Consider the following 13931-nt stretch of genomic DNA (forward strand, 5'->3'; position numbering starts at 1 on the left):
GGTAATATTATGATATGTAGAACACCAAATTTAAGCCTGAAGCCCAGAAAAGCAATAGAGTATTGTATGTGTACCTGGAACTTAAGAGCTGAATATTGCCATTTGAGTCCACTACTAAAGTGGAAAATGAGAAATAGAACTGTTCTTAAATTCTGCATTTCTAAAGAGTCTTAGTTTCTCCACTCCTAAAATAAAATAGTAGTAATAACACTCCCCACATACCTCACCCCACACAAAACTAACCAACCAACCAAAAAAAAACCCTCAAACTGAAAAAAACCCCCACCTTCTATATTATTACAGCAGTATCTTGGAAAATCTTTAAAGAAAAACAAACTTCTATATTTGGAAATGTTCCTTTCTACATTGAAATGTTTTATGACAGTGATCACTTGTGTAGATTTTAAGTTTCCATATTAGAACAACTAATATGCCCAAGGTTGATTCTAATATTATTTAATTTTATTTCTTTTTAGAAAGGCTCTAAGGAGCACCACTGATTCTCAGGTTGGAGACAGTAGTAAAAAGTGAGGTTGCAGAGCTTAAAATAGACAGTGAGGAAAATAGAGACTAGAAAAAAAGAAGACAGAGGAGAAACAACACCAATTAAATACATTTATTTAAATAAGCACCTATGGTTCTTATTTAAACTGAATTGATTTGTTAGAAATGATAACTACAAAGGCAAAAAGATAATCAAACCTATAATGCATATTGTTAATCAGCGAGCTTTAACTAAAGAAAAGAGAAATGTTGAAGTACAGAAAACAGGATATTTCTTATCAGAACTCCTTATAAGAACTCTTAACTCAGAGCATGAGTCCACAGGAGATCTAAAGACAATCATCTGTCTATGCAGCCTCAAATATCCTAATCATGAGGATGCTGTGGGGAATGTTCCAGGAGCCAGGAATATAAGAGCAGAGTCTAGCAGCTGTAGTCTGCACATCCTGTGCTTTAGTAGGTATTTTGATAGTGACACTTATAGATTAATGGGGCAAGTTTGTTTATAATGGAAACCAGTGCCCCAGTGTTTACGTGCGTGGAGTATATCCCGATCAGACCTTGAGCACTGAAGATCTTATTTTGAGACAGACATTTGTCTAAAAACTCTATTAGCAATAAGCAGCCTGAAAGGTTGATTTCATGGCTCAGATTAAGTGACTGTTCATACTTTTGTTTATAGACAATAATTTCCTTTGGTAATTGCTTTCAAGTGTATTTACACCTGGGTGCATTCAGAATGGTTTTGTCTTTGTTATGTTTCACTTTAAGATTGGAAAGCAAATGGGCCAAACTGTGAAGTTGTTTTATGCATTGAAATTTGATAGTAACTTATTCTTTCATTCTTTGCCTCAAAGACCATACTCTTAATTGGTTCCTAATCATTGAATTGCAATCACGGTTTATGGCTTTGAAAGCAGACTTTAAAGGTTCGGTGCAACTTAGTTTGCAACTTTCAGAACACAAGAACACTTCAGTGAATACCACGAGCAGGCAATGAATGTCTCCTTTCATTTTCATCATTTGTTAGTGCTACAGCAAGACACAGCCATCTCCTTTCACCTAAAGATTCACTCAGTCACTGCTGGTAGTTGATTCGTCATAAGAATCCTGTGCTATCTTGCATTTTGAAGTACAAAAATTTTTAAAGATGGATGTAGAAAAAAAATTGAGGAGAGCTTTTATGTCATAGCATTCCAGAATGGAACAATGAATCCTCACATTTAGGTCTTTTATTTCCTAGATATTTTGCTTAATAATCTTAATATTTTTTCCTCTTTTTTTTAATATATGATAATAGAAGAGAAATGTTTCTCTGGCAGGAATTTTTCATACATAGATAACAGACAGGAACAGGTAAATACATAAACTAACTGAATATATTTATAGTTTGATAAGTACTGCAAAATTCAGAGACATTTAATTTTCATTACTGAGATTCATATGCTTCTTTATCTTTGATGTACTGATTTATTCTATTCTATGGCTTACTAAAAGAAATACTTTTAAAATAGCTGCAGGACTGCAGCAGGTCATTAATATATCATAGCAAGTAGTATTTTGCTGGTTGAAAATTTTACCTTTGTTAAAAAAGCATTCAAGAGCATGTTAAGCCTCATCAGAATCAATACTTAGTTCTGTTAGATAATCAACATGTTTTATTTACATTACATTACAGTCAACAGGACTTCAGCTTGTGTTGAGGTATTTTCCAAAATCAGGGCCTTATCAGGTCAATTTTTGATATATACACTAAAGAACAGGAGATGAAAAAAACTATCTCTTCAATGACCCACTTTAATTATTTTCTGAAGGAACTTCAGCTAAGGCTTTGAAGACCAAGCTTATAGTAATTATATTTAATTATATTTAAGTGCATCCAATTGCTTCCATTCAAGTGTAAATAAACTCTTTCATTACATCCAAAGAAATACTATTTTATTAACTATTATTTTATTAACTACCATAATTTCTTCTAGAAGGCTATATTTCCTTTGAAGGTGTCTATCATTACTTGGAATGGATAGATCTTCCAACTGACTAGCAAGACATTATCAGTTTCCCTCCATGAAGGCAGGAGCTAAGTCTCAGTGTTGCCCAAACAAACTTCACAGGGAGATTAAAGATGGCTCACTGTAACCATAGCAGTTTTGTGCTCCATAAATGAAGCTTTCCTTTCGTTCTAGACAGCTTCTTTAGTTATCTTTATCCCACTCACTCACAAACTTATTTTTTAGTATGTGAAGAATAATAATCTTTCACTTGCAAAAATACAAGGGAACATGGTGGGGATGAGGTGAGGGGTCTTAGTAAAGATCTTGTATAAAATTGTGTATATTTAATTAAATTTAAAAAGAAGGGAAATCACTACAGATGACAAGTCAGTGCTCTACATAATTTTTGAAAGCAACTTTTAGAAATTAGGAAACACTTTTATCTTTACCCTTCATAAACTACAATTATTCAAAGTCTCCTTTGGTTAAATAATAAGGTATGAGCTTTCACACTGTGCATAGTGGCAGTACCAATCGCTTAATCATTATATACAAATGTTTAGATACAAACATATTCATTCCCTCATTTAATCTTATTACTCCTATTTTTTTCCTTTTTGCAGCTAATAATATTTGTGCCAAACCAGTGTGTTCAGAAAATTAACTGACAGCAGAAATTATTTGAAAAGTGGTTTTAAAACCACCTCTGATCATTTTAAGTCTAAGATACTAGTTGCAATATTTATACTGAACCAGTAGTCATGTACTCTATACTACAGAAATCATTAATATTACTGAGCATAGTCATAATCAGTCAGCGTTTTGGTTTTTTTTTTTCAAAGGAGCTGAATTTCCCATCTGACATTTTTTTATTATAACATTAAGCTGTTCTTTCTGGCAACTGCCATCAGTATCTATTTTTTAGGGAAAATTCATTAAAAAAAAAGCTTCTTGGCCTACTCTAACTTAACCAATCAGAGTCTCCTTCTTAACCTCAGAGACTCATTTTTAACCTCAACAGATTTCTTTCTCAAAGATGGGAATAACCCCCTCAGTGATTACTTTTCTTGTTCATGAACTGACATGTTCCAGCATCTGTCAAAAGGCTGATCTGGAGATAGAAAGTAAACAGATGAACTGAAGTGTTAAAACCAATGAACACGATATGAATGCTGTTCCTGACTTCTATTTCAGAAAATGACAGAAAGCCTCAAAATGTGTCATATGCCACAAATTTCTTGGGAAAAATGACAGTGAAATACATATTACAATTTGCAGTATCTCAGCTTGTTCAGTGTGTACAGCAGTGAATACAGTACATCAAAAATATAATCTGATGTCTAATTACTTGTTCAGAACAGATTAAAATCTTCTTGAATTTCTTTTGAGGGAATATCATAGCCAACTATCTTTCACACGATAAAGACATTACATCTTAAAAAATCCACCTGACACAGAGAAAAAGTATTGTATTTTCAAGAAGCATACAGAATTTTTACTTTTATTGCAGATACCTCAGAAGTCATGAGGTGTGATCAAAAAATAGATGGTCATTACTTTCAAAATTAATTGATGATATAAAGATCATGTTATCTAAGCTGGTCACAAATATGAAGGTGTCAATTTACTCTCTGGTGGAAAAACATTGTCTTTCATGGAGTAGGTAAACATAAGAGACTAGGATCAATTATGAATGTTGACTCAAATAAATTGAATTAAATCATTAAAAATTCAGTATTTACTAATACTAGAATATAAGATAACTTAAAAGATGTATATGTAAATTTCTTTGATGATTTTCAGAAGAAAGATTAATAATATATTTTAATCATCACAACTTCTGTATTTACTTTCTTCAAAAGGCACAGGTAAAAAATGTTGCCTTAAAAATTATTGCTGAACTCAAACTATAGCTCACAAAATGAGTAACCCTCTTACTGTTCCAGGCACTGCTGAATTTTTAACATTTTTATTAATCATTGTGCACACAGAAAAGTATGAAGAGTGAGCACACAATATATTACAAATAGATAATGCTCTGAAAATTAGTTTTCTGAACATCACTTCAAATTTTGAGGATAGTTAAAATACAGCCTTTAAAATAAAAATGGATATGATTGAATTGGAACAAGACCAAATTTCAGAAATACATAATTTTCAGCATCAGCACATATGATAAGGGTAATTATTTGAGCTAATATTTCTGAAGAAACTGGAACAAAAATATCAATAAGAATCAGTCCTATTCTATAGGTCCTATAAGTACTTTTTCAAGACATAGAATTTTTGGATGCTGATTGACAAAGCACTTTCCTTTTTATTGCATGCCTTGTCTGGAAGTCCCTACAGTTCTATAGAAAACACTTTATGAAGCAAATCCACCTCTCTCAGCAGAAAATAAAATATGGCAAAATTTTGATGTCATCATATATAGTGAATTTTAAGTAAATCTAGGTGAGATAATGTATAGGATTAAAAAAATCTGTTTAGTTAAGGTCTCAACACAACAGGTCAAAGGCACCCAAACCTGACTCAGAAATGTTGAATTCCTTTCAGATAATTTTCTTAACAGGTTTAGATGTGGAGGAAACTTACATGCTATCAAAATAAATTATACAGTTGGAAGGAGGGAAGTGAAAAAAGTATTTCTAGAACAGTTCGGATTTCTTCAGTGGAACATTTCACACATGAAAGATAAGTCTGTAGATCATACAGTATCAATATAAATAGATAAAGACACCTTCAGCTCATGTATTATTTGTTATTTACCACAGCATTGCAAGACTTTAAGAAACTAGAATTTTTAATATATGTTATGAACACAGAACTGCTGCAGCCTTTACCTATACATAAACAGAGAGCTCTTGCAAAACATTTATTTTTATACAGATTCATACACATAAACATCATCATTTGAAATGGAAGTACAGTATCAAACACATTTGTTCTGCAGGTGTATCCTAAGAACTTGTGTTAGCCTGATATTCCAAGTATTGATATAGCAGAGCTCTGCATGCCAGCCTTTTTCAAACGTGCTGTGTACACAGGTATACTTGCTGTACACTTTCTTTGGTTTGTAACCACACACAGAGTGTGCATACACCTAGCTACAATCTCAAAAATTTAAGTTAAAAGGAGGTGGCTACACTAGCTCTCTAACATGTGTGAATATGAATGTCCATGTGTGAATATGAATGTCAAAACCAACTATTAACAAATTTTAGTTATGCAGCATTTTTCCTTGTTTTATCCCCCTGAACACAAAGACTGCACTTAACTGAAGGCAATCTCATTAATGTCACAAGTTGGATTTAGCATGTTCCCCCTAATCAGATAGATTCCCTAAAAGATTTCATGAAGCAATATATATTTCAAATCAGGGAATGTAACAAATATAACAGCAAAAGATTAAAGTGCTACATTATTTGTACATCAAAGTCTTTATCATTGTTTGAAAAGAGACCATAGTTCTTGTAAACCCCTTTTTTTTTTTTTACCCTGGAAGTCCGTCTTTCCAATTTTTATCAAATATGTACATCTGATTTGGAATCTATTTTAATGCAATTGTGCCATGTAACAAGTACATTATTCAGTATTTTTCTCAAAATAATAAATAAATAAATAAATGCTAAAAGAAAATAATAACAACCTATGAAGGGAAATGACTTCATTGAAATTTCAAAAAGGACAGAGTTATAAATATATCTGAAATACCTTATGGTGGCGGGACAGATGCTTTATTCCACTGAGGTTCAAAAAAGCAAAACAATTGTTAGTTTTTAATTATTCCCCCCCCCACCCATAAAATAAGAAGCAGATCTTTGGAACCCCTTGTTGAGAGAAAGTGCTGGATGAAAGAAATTTATACAGTTTCTGTAAATGAGTCACAAACACATGGAACATAGAATATATAGCGAATCTGTGGAACATTTTTCTAAAGTTTGGTGTCATGCACACACACACCCAGTATGAAGAACACAAGTGCAATGGACCAAAATTAGCTATTACTTTGGCAATTCACCTATTTTTTACTAAAATTCCTAGAAAGTCCATTGAGCTGCAGTTATCCAGGTGAATTCTGCCTAGTCTTAGTGTCAGGGTGGTGCTTATTCTACTTATTTGAAACTCTCTTGACGCTGTTTCTTCAATTTCAGTTTTTCCAGCAAGTCCCTATTATGAAAAAGTTCTGGTATGGCAATCTCTCCATCTTCTTCATAGTGAATATTCCTGTAAAAAATTCATTTACCTTTTCTACCATATAATTATAATTTCCAGGAATTCTTTTTATGCTTACTGTCCATAGATCTTCCAGGTAATAGGAGGCTTCTTTTCCTCATGTCTCAGGAAGTTAGTACTAGTTTTGACTCCTTTATATAGCTGTTCATTAAACTATTTTTCTGGCTCAAATATGTTTACATTTTTGTCAATCAGATTCTGTAATCCTTTTCTTTGTTCAAATGCTTCTTCCCATTATTAACTTTTCCCTTTGGTGTTTAGCCATGCTGGGCCTCCTTTTAGACTTTCTCAATCATTTCATAAATGTGTGTGAACTAGCACTGTGCTACCATTATGGTCTTCAATGCTTTTTGGACTTCTTGTGATCACACCAATTCTCTGAAGCAGATGTCACATTTAGATTGGTTTTAGCAAGGGTTCTCATTTTCACCTCGTTCTTACTAAAATTTAACAGTGAATTCTTTGGCCATTGATACTTAGTAGGGATTCTGAATGTAAGTACCTTATAGTATAATTACTGATATCACCTGTAGTGACTTGGCTTTTTTCCTTAGAAAATTGAGGTCATCTATGTATTTCTCTCAGGCTCCCCCTGACCCATCTAAGGATATACCTGCACATTTCACCTCTCTATTTGTTTGGGTGACAATATAGACAGACTACAATACTCCTATTGTTTAGGCCTAAGAGTTTCAATTAACAAAGTTTCTGGTACTTGAGGTCAAAAGTTTGTTAATTAGGTTTAATTCCAAGAACTCTTAAATTTATACCTCTAATTCAGCCCCACTATGCTTTATGCTCTAATTTCTATATATTTTGTAGCATAATTTTATATTGTTCAGTTATTATAATTGTTCTGTCATCAAGTTCGTAATTTCAACATTGCCTTCATTTAAGGCATAACATATCAGCTGTCTTATCATAGTTCTTCACCTTCCAAAATTTGTATAAAAGTACCACTCGGCCTGTCTAAGAAAAAAAAGTCTTCAAATAGCACTTATATTCTAACTGTCCATTTGATCACTGCTATCCTCTGACCTACCCTTCACCTGAAAATACAGAATTAATGTTACTTGCCCTTTGGGATATTCTTTTCAGACATGTGTAATCATCTATGTAGAAATTCACTAGTAATTGCTTAAATAGGCTGCAGCTTTGCTGGGAATTCCCCAGGTTCTGATGGAGATGCCAGGTTTCCTCTTTATGCTATCTTTTTTTCCTCTTTATGCCATCTTTCTTTTTTTAAACCTTCCCTCCCTCCTCTTGGTTCTGTTTTGAACTATTTGGAGGCCTGTTTGGATCCTGGAGAGATGTTCTTCACCTGTCTAAAATGGGGAAAATTATGCTAGATGAGGAGTTGATGAGGTTGATTGAGAGGCCTTTAAACTAGGTTTGAAGAGGGAAGAGGATGAAACAGGCTGTCCAGAGATGAGCCTAAGGGTGGTAAGCCAGAGTTGAAAGTAAAATGATTCCAGCTGAAGTGCATGTACACTAATGTATCCAGCATGGGCAACAAACAGGAGGAGCTGTAAGCCATGGTACAGAAGGAAAGCTATGACACAGTAGCCATCACAGAAACATGGTGGGATGACTCACATGACTGGGGTGCTGCAGTGGATGGTCACAAGCTCATCAGAACAGAGAGGTGAGGAAGGAGAGGCAGTGAGGTGGCTCTTTACATTGCAGAGTGTTTTGAAGGAGCTCAAGGATTGTGAAAATAAGGTTGAGTGACAATGGAAAAGAATCAAAGGGAGGGCCATGAAGGCAGCATCCTGGTAGCAGTCTGTCACAGACCACCCAAGCAGGATGAAGAGGAAAATGAAATATTCTAGGAGTGCCTGGCTGCAGTTTCACATTTGCCAGCCCTTGCTCTTGTGGTAGAATTTTACTTGCTGGATTGATTGGAAACTCAACACAGTTGAGATGATGCAGTTCTAGGTGGTTCCCGGAGTGTGTGGAGCTTCCTGACACAGCTGGTAAGTGACCCTGCTGGGAGCAGTGCCCTGCTAGATCAGGTTGAAAACAGAGAAGGGCTAGTGGCAGATATGGTAGTTGGAGGGCATAATGACCCCAAAATAATTGAGTTTTCAATCCTTGGTGAAATAAGGAAGGTGTTTAACAAAACCTCTACCTTGGACTTCTGTAGATTGAACTTTAGCCTTTTCAGTACACTGGTTCAGAGAGTCTCTTGCGAAGCAGTCCTTTCTAAGAAGGGTGTCCAGAAAGGCTGGCTATGTGCTGAGAAATGAGACATCAGGGAAGAAGACTGGCTGAATGTGAGGACTTAAAGGTTGTAGTTGCATGTGTCAAAACTGATGAAGAAGGAAGTTCCCATAAGATAAACCATTACAACAGGAGAGAAGCAGATACAAAAACAGGAAGGCATTGCTTCCAGGCCTAAAGAATGTAAAGATTTGTAATTAACACACTGGACAGAACTTCATTGTTCAGACTAGAAAGTTAAGAATAGATTTATATGGCAAAAAAATTCACAAGGTGAAAAATTGGGGGAAAAAATACAGATGCCAGCCCAAATTGTGGAAAAGGTGTGTACGCACTATAGAGACCCAGGACTTGGTCTGTAGAAGTGGTACCTCCAGAAGAACAACTCTGGGATCCCTACTACTGAAGAGCAGGGTGAAGAAGGACCAGCAGAACACCACAGCAATCCACGTGGTGGTGATATATTTTGCTTAATCTCTCTCCCACTCTCTTTCTTCCCTCTTCCCCCTATGCCATCCCATTTCTTTCTATCTCTCTACCTTGTATTAACTGTTAAATAGAATCCATACCACTGAATAGCATATGATCTCATTTGCACTTTAATTCAGGCTGAGGCATCTATTATAATCAGATAATAACACTGAAGAATTCAATGGAACTCAGGGGAAAAGGAGAATTTATAACCTTTGGAAGAAAGGCCAAGCAACTTAGAAAGAATACAAGGATGTTATTAGGTCATGTAGAGAGAAAATTAGAAAGGTGAAAGCTCAGCTAGAGCTCAATCTGGCCACACTGTGAAAGATTAATAGAAGTGTTTTTATAAAATACATTAACAGAATGAGGGCCAAGGAAAATCTCCATCCTTTATTGGACATAGGAACATTGTCACCAAGGATGAGGAGAAGGGTCAGCTATTTAGTGCCTTCTTCACTTCTGTCTCTGGTCCTCAGAAAGACCTCAGGACTACCAGCCCCCTGAACTGGTAGACAGGAGACCCTCTACAATCCAAGGGAAAGTAGTTGGTGACTTCCTGTGCTCAAGGACACTCAGACACTCACAAGTCTGTGGGGCCAGCAGGATAGGATTCACCTGAGGGTACTGAGTAAGTTTCCTGAAGACTTCACCAAGCCACTCTCCATCATGTATCATACAGTCCTGGTTAAGCAGGAAGGGGTCCCAGATGACTATAGGTTAACCAGTGTGGTAACCATCCACACAAATGACCAGAAGGAAGATCCAGAGAATTACAGGCCTGTTGTCTGATCTCAGTTCCAGGGAAGGTTATGGAACAGATCATTGTGAGTGCAATCACACAGCATGTACAGGACAACCAAGGGATCAGACCAAACTATGATCCGGTTTTAGAAAAAAACATGGTTTTAGAAGAAAACAGGTCCAGCTTGCCCAACCTGATATCCTTTTATGATCCTAGGGAATGAGGGGAAGATTGATGTAATCTATCTACCTGGACTTGAGTAAAATCTTCAATACTATCATATATTTCATTCTCCTGGAGAAGCTTGTAGCCCATGGCTTGGGCAGGTGGATTCTTTGCTTCACCTGAGACATTGTGTTAGATTGTGTCTGAATGGCCAGGCCCAGAGTGTGGCAGTAAATGGTGGCACATCCATTTGGCAGCTGGTCACTAGTGAGGTTCCCCAGGACTCAGTGTTGGGACCGGTCCAGTTTAATATCATAATCAGTGACTAAGTGCACCCTCAATAAGTTTGCAGAAATGACACTTTTGGGTCAATGTGTTGATCTGATGGAGGGCAGGAAGGCTTTGCAGGGTGATCTGGATAGGACAATGTTTTGAGATTCAGTAAGGAGAAGTGCTAGGTCCTGCACTTGGGACAGAACAACATCATGTAACACAACAGGTTAGGGGAAATGTGGCTGGGAAGCTGTCCAGCAGAAAAAAGACCTAGGGGCGCTAGTTGACAGCCAGCTGAACATGAGCCAGCAAACGAGTCCAAGAATGCCAAGGTCATCCTGACTTGTATCAAGAAAAGTGTGGCCAGAAGAACCAGGGCAGTGACTTTCCGAACTCAGCACTGGTGAGGCCACATCTTGATTACTGTGTCCAGTTCTGGGTCCTTCACTACAAGAAGGACATCAAGGGGCAGGAAGGTGTCCGTAGAAAGGCAACAAAGCTGGTGAAGGATCTGAAGTACAAGTCTTATGAGGGGGCTAGGGTTTTTTATCCTGGAGGAGTCCCAGGGGAGACCATATCTCTCTCTACAACTACCTGAAATGAAGGGTGTAGCAAGATGAAGATCTTCTCATGGGCAGGTAGCAACAGGACAATAGGAAGTGGCCTCAAGCTGTGTCAGGGTAGGTGCAGGTTAAACATCAAGAACTTTGTCTTCACTGAAAAAAAATTCTCTGCAGCCAGTTGCCGAGGAAAATTATGGAGTCATCATCCCTGGAAGTGCTGAAGGAATGACTGGATATGGCACATGTACATGGCTTTTGGTTAGCTGGCATTAGGGTTTTTGGTCAGAGGTTAGACTTCGTGATATCAGAGGTATTTTCCAACTTTAGTCATTCTATAAGCATTTTGGAGAATAGTACTACTAAAGATTAGGAAATGGAAAGAGTACACAAAATAGATTCCAGGTCTGAACAATAAGTCTGAGCAGCTGATCAATGAGTTACCTTTATAGATATCTAAGTTCCACTGATTATATGGATTACCTCTCCATTGTCCTTATATTACTATATGGACACCTATATATACAAAGCAAAAAGTTAGATGTTTTAATCTTGATACAAATCTAATCCTCAGATTCTCCCAGCTCCAACTTCTTTGAAATATTTTGTCCATGAGACCAGCAGCTCTCCAAGGAAGGAATAATCTATTTTATTTTTTCCCCCAACTTTCATGATATGTGATTTCTGAAGGGAATATAACACAGAGCAAGCAAACTAATTGATGCATTGTAGAGTGATTGTGAAATGATGTAGATTCTGGAGAGTTTAACATTATAGAAGATGATAAAAAAGGCTTGCAAATATTTTCATTAATGTAAGTACTTTCAATTGCACAAGGAAGAATACAGAATATGACACAAATGCAGGACAGGAGGTGCAAATTACTAAGAGACATTACTACTTGATCAAAATCAGGAGCAGGATAAAATCTTGCCAGAAAATTTTAGAGCTAGAAATCGTTCTTTAACAAAAACACACCAAAAAACTTTATCCACAACTAAAATCAACTCCTTGTGATGTTAAGAGCACTGCAGATTCATTTTATGTATAAGACTTAGTCTTTATACCAACATGTTATGCTAAATGATTCTGATATTGTAATTATAGATGGTTTCCATAGATACATGAAAAAAGATTGACATATTATGGTAAATATTGAATTATATTGAGAATGCACTGAAGTGTAAATTTTCAGATGAGTATATTTATTTTAGAGATTTACAGAAAGGAAAGACAAATAGAAGGTTTATAAAATCATAAACTCATGGATAAAATTACATGTAAAACAAAATATGAAAATAAAATATTTCCACTTTCAGTACTGAAATTTTCCCCCACTGAACTGAAAGAGACTAAAGTTCTAGTCTTCTCTGTCCTATCAAACCTGCTTCATTTTCCATAGATTAAATATGGAGGGAGAGAAAAAGTAGTTTAATTTAGAACAGAGAGATCCATAGTAAAAAACATAACCCAATCTTTTGTAATCACTGTTCTCCTAAATGTCATTTAATTTCCAGCCTAAACTTTATTAAACAGAAGGAAAAAGACAAAATGTAACTTTTCAGTACACTTTAACAAATTTTGTTTTCTAACCATTTTCTTTTGAATTATTATTGCAATTATCTATCTTTATTATTGTTCTTATTCATCAGTTATTCATAAATATTTTCCCAACATTTTCTTAATTGTTTTTTGTAATCGATTCTGAACACATTTCAAATAAATCAGCATTAGAGCTAAAAGCATCAATGGGCTTTGGAGATGGCCCCTTATGCCTAAATTCTCAAAGTGACAAGAACAATTACAGACAAACATCAATATACATCAACAACTTAAACTTTGAAATAGACAGAAAAGAATCACATCATGCATTGCACTTCAACAAATGATCTTATGTTACCTAAAACAGATGGGGTTAGCCCTTGACCAAAATTCCTATGTTTCCTGGAATACAAAAAAATCTTTACCCTAATACTGCTTTAGGGTCATTACACAAGAATGAATCTGAGTTGGCACACAGGACTCCTTAGAGATTCCTACTAGACAACTAAAATGAATGCTGAAATGCAACTGTATCTTCAGTACAGATTCATTAATGTAGAAATCATTTATCAATTTGGAGATAGTGTGCTTTCATTTAAATTGTTCTATCACATAATGTCACTGGTTCACCTGCAAATTATCAAATTTAGAAGACAATTAAAATGAATTTTTTAGAAACTTCTGGTATGTGAGCATCCATCTTTCTTCAAGGAGATATCACAATCAAAATATGTATTTAGTATAGAATGTCATGTAATGAATATCTATCACAAATATCAATATCTTTTGTCACACTCTGGAAAGCACTGAAATGTTAAGCATTTGTATTAGTGCAATACTTACTTCCATAGAGAGTGAAAAACCTCAGACATGAAATAGGAGACCACTCATTTACTAAATACTCTTTCATGTAATCCAACATAAACCTGAAAAGACGACAAATTTAAAAAAAGTGAAGAAATTCTACAACATTTCCACATGGTAGTTGTATCATGTATCATGTATCAATCATACTCCATTGTACTGAAAGTCATACACTGAAAATTCACTACTCCATAAACAGAAAGTCATTATGAAGGTTAATAGTAAATAGTGCACCATGTTCCTACAAACAGAATAGAGTCCATTGTTGTTTGTCAAGAGAAATTAAACTTTTCTAAGTCTGTTTTTCTTCTGGCTTTTGTTTAAACACTTCTGAATTGCTTATGAAAAAGTTAT

The sequence above is a fragment of the Parus major genome, chromosome 2 (genome assembly GCF_001522545.3).
Source record: "Parus major isolate Abel chromosome 2, Parus_major1.1, whole genome shotgun sequence".
NCBI classification, from domain to species: Eukaryota; Metazoa; Chordata; class Aves; order Passeriformes; family Paridae; genus Parus; species Parus major.